The sequence below is a fragment of the Galeopterus variegatus genome, unplaced genomic scaffold (genome assembly GCF_000696425.1).
Source record: "Galeopterus variegatus unplaced genomic scaffold, G_variegatus-3.0.2 Scaffold13893, whole genome shotgun sequence".
NCBI lineage: Eukaryota > Metazoa > Chordata > Mammalia > Dermoptera > Cynocephalidae > Galeopterus > Galeopterus variegatus.
The window spans coordinates 9,240-15,257 of record NW_007740004.1 but is presented as its reverse complement, the minus strand read 5'-3'; positions in this window follow the sequence as shown (position 1 = coordinate 15,257).

Here is a 6,018-nt window from a genome sequence, read left to right as displayed (position 1 = left end):
TAATGTGAGAGGGAGATCCAGAAAGGCTCCCAGGAGGAGCTGGCAAAGGGATATGAGGAGAGGCCCCCCAGGCAGCAGGCCAGGAAGTAAAGGCCCCACGTGGGAAAGTGTGGGCTGTACTCAGCACAAACGAGCTGCACAGACTGACTGCAATGAAGGCTTTAAGGAGGGCGGGTTGGGGTTGCTACGGGGGGCTCCAGTGCCAGGGTGGGAGTGACGATGACGTGAGTACCCAATGTGACCCAGGGTTGTGTGGGATCTAACCTCACATATATTGGCTTTGAGTTTCAAGGTAGCTACTATTTAGCTTGATCTTACAGCCGAGGAAGCCAAGGCTCAGAGAAGACAGGTGAGCACCTGTCCAAGATCCCAGAGCCAGTAAGTGGCAGGGCCTTGGTCTGAGCCCAGGACCGTGTGACTCTAAAGCCCAGTTCTTGGGCCGGCCCGGTGGCGCACTCGGTTGAGTGTGGCGCTTGGGAGTGCGGCGGTGCTCCCGCCTAGGGTTCGGATCCCATATAGAGACCGGTCCGCTCACTGGTTGAGCGTGGTGCGGGCACGACACCGAGGGTTGCGATCCTGTTGCCGGTCACGAAAAAAAGACAAAAAGGAAAAATAAATAAATAAATAAATAAAGCCCAGTTCTTTCCACTTGTGTTCCTTTGGGGATGGAGCCAAAAGAACCAGCAGCAAAGGTGGGAAGAGTGCTCTGGCGGGTGGGCCTGGGAGACTTCATTTCAGGGACCTGGGGAGGGTCCCTGTGGGGCTCCCCTGTGGGATCCAGCACAGCCCAAAATAGGAGGGCATGGGGTGTTTTGAAAAGGCAGATTTTTCTGAATTTTAAACAGAGGTCTTGGGCTCTGGGGCACCTCCGTGGACAGGCAGAATGGTGGGCGCTTGGGGAAGGGTGGAGGAGCCAGGCAAGGGCACCCCAGGGTAGGAATAGGGTCTGCAGCATGGCCGCTCTGGTCTTCTGGCCCTCTCTACCAGGGCTGGCTATGTGGCTCTGTGCCAGGCTCCCAGTGGCGCCAGCCTCCTGCCGCCTGGGTGGGGGGCTGGGAGCAGAGGGGAGGGGTGCTGGTGGCGGCATCAAGGTTAAGACGCCAGGCTCTGAACTGGGATCCCCTTTCTTCCACTTGTGGGCTCCAGCTGTCCCTGCCACTCTGCGGGAGTGGGCAGGGGACACTGGAAGGGGAGTAAGCCTTTGGTAAAATTGAAATGGGGTCAGTTTATCTTCAACCTCCCTCTCTGAATCCCAGTCCCTCCCCAGGCCCCCAACCCCCCCCTACCAGCACCCTGCCCCCAGCCTCCATCTCCTCCGCACCTCACCCCCAGCACAACCACCTCCACCTCCACCCTCAGCCTGCGGGCAGCAGACACAGCCTAGCATGGGGGAAAGAACAGGAGATGAGGGTGCTAGGGAGGCAGACTTGGCTCCCTGGTTGGCTCTGGCACTTACTCTCAGGTGGCCTTGGGCAAATCTCTGGGTTTCAGTTGCCTCATCTATAAAGTGGGTCCAATAATGCCTCTCTGGCAGGACTAATGAGACCATCATATGAAATTACAGCTTGTGAAAGTGCTTTGTAAACTTTAAAATGCTGGACAAATATCATCTGTTATCATTAAGCAGTGTCTCCAGAGGCCTCAGTTAACAGGCAGCTGTGTCACTCGGTTCAGCCACTTCAGTGGCTCTGGCTAGCTCCCAGTCCCCTAGTGTTCCCTAGGGTCTCCAGAGCCTCTCTCCTATCTTGAGGCCAGACTCTGGGCCCAGAGTCCAGGGAATCAGGCTACAAACCCCACTGACCCTCTACCTGCTCTTCACTGTAAGCCTAAAGGGCAGGTCCGCCTAGGCTGGGACTGTGGCTACTCCTTTGTCCTCGATGACGGGTCTTCATTGATGGAGGGCTGCCTGGCATTGGAGCATCAACTCTGAGTTTGAGTCTGCCTGAGACAACCTGTATGCCAGTCTGCCAAGCAGACTTTCCTCCTGCCAAGAGGAGACCAGGCACTGCCATACTCCCAGATAGGGAAGCCAATCCCCTGGCCCTGGTACTGCCAGCCACCATGCTCCCTCCCCCATCCAGTGGCTAGCCAAGCATCTGATGGGGGCCATGGGTGCAACAGTCTGGCATGGATTGCAGCCTTCCCTCCCCAGCACCTCTCTGTCCCCCCGCCCTCCATCCCCGAGTCACTGATCTGGGTTTGCCCAGCTCCAGAGCTTCTGGCAGCCTCCCTGGAGAGCAGAGGCAGGCCCTGGCCTGACAGGCATGTGGCACTCTCTGTGCACGTGCCCAGCCCATGTGTTACCCCCCGCCGGGGGGTGGGGCTTGGTGCCCAGAGCTGCCAGGGTGGCTTCCACATGAACCTGATGTGCTTCTGGCAGCTTCCTCAGGCTGTCCCAGCTGTCAGCCAGCCATCGCCCTGGAAGGGATGGTGTGAGGATCGAACTTACAGGACCAAGTGGCTGCTTATTAAAGTCTCAGAGGGGTAGCATTTTATCAGGAGGTCTAGGCTGTGGCTCTTCTGGCAGAATCCAATCCCATTCAGATTTTTAGACATTTTCACTATTCATTTTAACTGAACTTTGCACTCCTTGAGAGCAAGGCACTGGCGCTTGCTAATTGGTCCCCTGCACCAGTGGTGGTGAGATGAATGTCAGAGGACCGGAGAGGGTGGCAGCAGAGGGCAAGATGGTGGGGTGGCAAGAGGGGTGGGATCCTGAGGGCACAAGCTGGCCCCCCTACAGCTGGCTTAGACCCTGGAGGCTGTGGCATTGAACACAGAGGAGCTGGACTGGAGGAACTAGGCTGCAGAGTCCAAGGGGAGAAGGGAAGTGGCCCAGATTTAAACCCTAGAGCTCCCTGACCAGGAAGATCACATCCTCCCTGACCCCAGCAAAGCCCCTCCTTGTCCCAGGGAAAGTCCCATCTCTCTTCTTCCTTTCTCAGCAGTTTCTAGAAGGAGAATTATTCAGGAATGTCTGCACTGTCTCACCGGCCACCCTCTCCTCTGACCACTGCCATCTGTCTCCTGCACCATCTCATAGTCCAATCCAGCAGGTCCTCCCAGCCCTCCCTCCTGGGCCTCCCAGCAGTCTCTGCATTGGGGATCACCTGCTCCCTCCTCCTGGAAACTTGCTCCTTCCTTAGTCTTCCTTGATGCTCTAACATCGAGGTCTCCAACTCACTGCCAGGCCCTTCTTGGTTATCTGCCTCTGCCTTCTCCTCTGGTCGCCTGAGCAGGCCTATCCCAAGGGCTCGGCTTCTCCTTTCTCCCACGAGGACCTCACCCAGTGGCTGTGCGAAGCCTGCTCCTCCCCTAGGGCACCCCATCTCTACGAACAGCTCCATCGTCCCCTCAGTTGCCACGGCTGGAGACTGGGTGTCATCTAGACTCCTCTCTTACTGTTTATTTTCCCATCTGATCCAGTGCCCAGACTAGCTCGTTCTGCCTTCCTAGTGCTTCCTGAACTGCTTCCCTGTTTTCCTCTCCACTGCTGGTTCCTGGGCCTGAAGCACAAATCTCCCAGCTCGTCTTCCTGCCTCCACTGCCTTCTCCTTCCAGAACACCGTCATGCTCAGACAACCTCAGTAGCTCTCCATTGAGTCCAAATTTCTCAGCCTAGCATCTGAGTCTCTGCCAGACCTGGCCCCATTTCTCACCATTATTATTTATGCTGCTCAAAGTTAACCCCTCCCTGCTTCCCCTTCTTGTGTCTGCTCAGCTGATCCTCTGCCTGGAATATTCTCCCCAGATCTTTCCCATCCCCAAGACCCAAATCCTTTCCATCCTTCAAGGCTCAATTCAAATCCTTCCCTGTAGGACCTTCCCTGGGTCCCTGCAGCTACAAAGACTTCCTCCCTCTTTGGAACCCCAGCGCCTCCTAGACACTTATACCACAATATCCACTTTGTTTCATAGTGATTCTTGGCAGAAATATGCCCTGGGGGTGGAGTCTCCCTCAGGTTGCTCGGTGAAGAGGAAGAAGCCCAAGTGTTGATCTAGGATGGAGGCTACAGTGGTTGTATTTCAGGGGCCTGCGTTTGGTGACCATACCTCTGTTTCCCCTACTCCCAGTCCCCTTGCTTCGGGTGGGACAACATCCCTGCCCCGGTGATGGAGCCCGTGACCTCCACCTTAGCCAATTGGTGGTCACACTCCCCAACCACAGACATGGGCGAATCAGAACCAAGAACACTGGAGACTTTTGCTGGGATTGCTAGGACGGAGGCGCTCTCTTCCCCATGACCTTGAACCTGGAGCTGTGCAGCCCTCTTGCCTCCACATGGGAAGAGCCTATCTGAGGAAATGGAGGAAGGAGGTGGAGAGAGAGAAACTGGGTCCTAGGAATGTTGTTTGAGCCTCTGAATCCAGCTGTGCCTAGATCCAACCCTGCCTCTGGATTTTCACTTCGGATGGAAGTAAATTTCTCCAAATTGCCCTCGGTTGGGTTTTCTCTCTTGTAACACAAAGAATCATAATGGGTGTACGGGGTGAGGGAGAGGAGCTCCCAGGTGGCTGGCTTCTGGGCTCTGGGCATCCTCTTCCGGGAGGTCAGGGTGTGGCCTCCCTTGGCTCCAACACTGATGAATGGAAGCCTGGCTCCCTTGTGCCCCGGCCCTGCGCATCCTGCGTGGAATGCTGGCATCCCGAGGTCTGTAGTAGAGTGAGAACCATCTGGACTTCTGACACAAGCCTTAGGCCTGGGGCAGGGCTGGGGCCCCAGAATGTGGATGCTGAGCCCCAGCCCAAGGTCTTCTCAAGAGCTTCAGGATCCCACTGGATGACTCAGAAGGACCCCCAAATTCTATGAGTCACTAGAATATGGGAAGGGGATGGGAACATTCCCAAGCTTTCCCAAAGGGAGCAGTCCCAGCCCAGGGAGGAGAAACAAACCCACCTTTCCCGGGAGCCCTTTGGGAATGTTGCTGGAAACAGCTGGAGCGGGGATTGCTGGGAAGGGGGCACAGAGACTGGGACGCGCCCGGATGCTGCAGGAAGAGGGCAGGGCTGAGTGCCCTGGGGGGGATGTGCGGTAAGGGTTGGAATGTTCCTCAATGTTCTCCCGTGATGGAGTCTTTGGGAAATGTTCTTGGCCTCACCTCTGGGATGGTTGGGCAGCTGGAATTGGTACATGCCCCAGCCAGAGCATCATGGGAAATGGGAATTATTGTGGAAAACCCTAACTTCTAGTTGGGCCTGGGAGGAATCACCCCGCATGTGGGGATGATGAGGGCTGCTCAGGGTCTGATAGGGCCTCACGCTAGATGTGTACTGGGAATGCCCACCCCGCACTTTGATGGAGCGGGGCAGCCATCAGGAGCCTGGGCGTGGCCAGGGCAGGAGGATTTTGTGGGGAACCCAGTGTAGCTGGGGAAGGGTCAGCGTGAAGGCAGTTGGGGGGCACGGGGGGCAGGAGGCTGAAGAAGGAGCCCTCCTTGCCTCGGCTCTTCTGTATCCAGATGCCTGGGGGCTCAGCCTTGTCCCCTGGCCTTCTGCCCACCAGCTGCCACAAAGCTGGGGAGGAATCTGCTTTGCATTATCAGAGGAGCCGCCTTCCCCAGGCATATGGTCAGCAGACCCCCAGCCCCCCAGCATCATGGGAAATGTCTTCTCTGGACCCCGGTGCTGGCCCAGCCCCTTTTCTCCCTGGAACACTGGGCTACAGGCTCAGGGGTCTTCACCACGCCCCTCCCCCCTTGTCTCAGCTGCATTGCACAGATGAAAGAGGAGAGGAGACACCAAGGGGAGAGATGAGCCCTCACGGGTTGGCAAAGATGAAGGCTCTCATCCTCTGAACTAGACAATGAAAGGGACAAAAGGGGCTCCTCGGGGGCTTGAGCCAAGAGGAGAGAGGCCTTGGGGTCGTGGTGGGGAGTAGAGGGGAGAATCATAGGCCTCAGGCCCAAGGAGACCGATGACACGGGAAGTGGCAAGGGTGTCTCCATCAGTCCTCTGAGCCCACTGGGGGCTCAGAATGCGTCCCTGAGCTGAGTTGCCCCAGGTGGTGGCCGCCAGCCC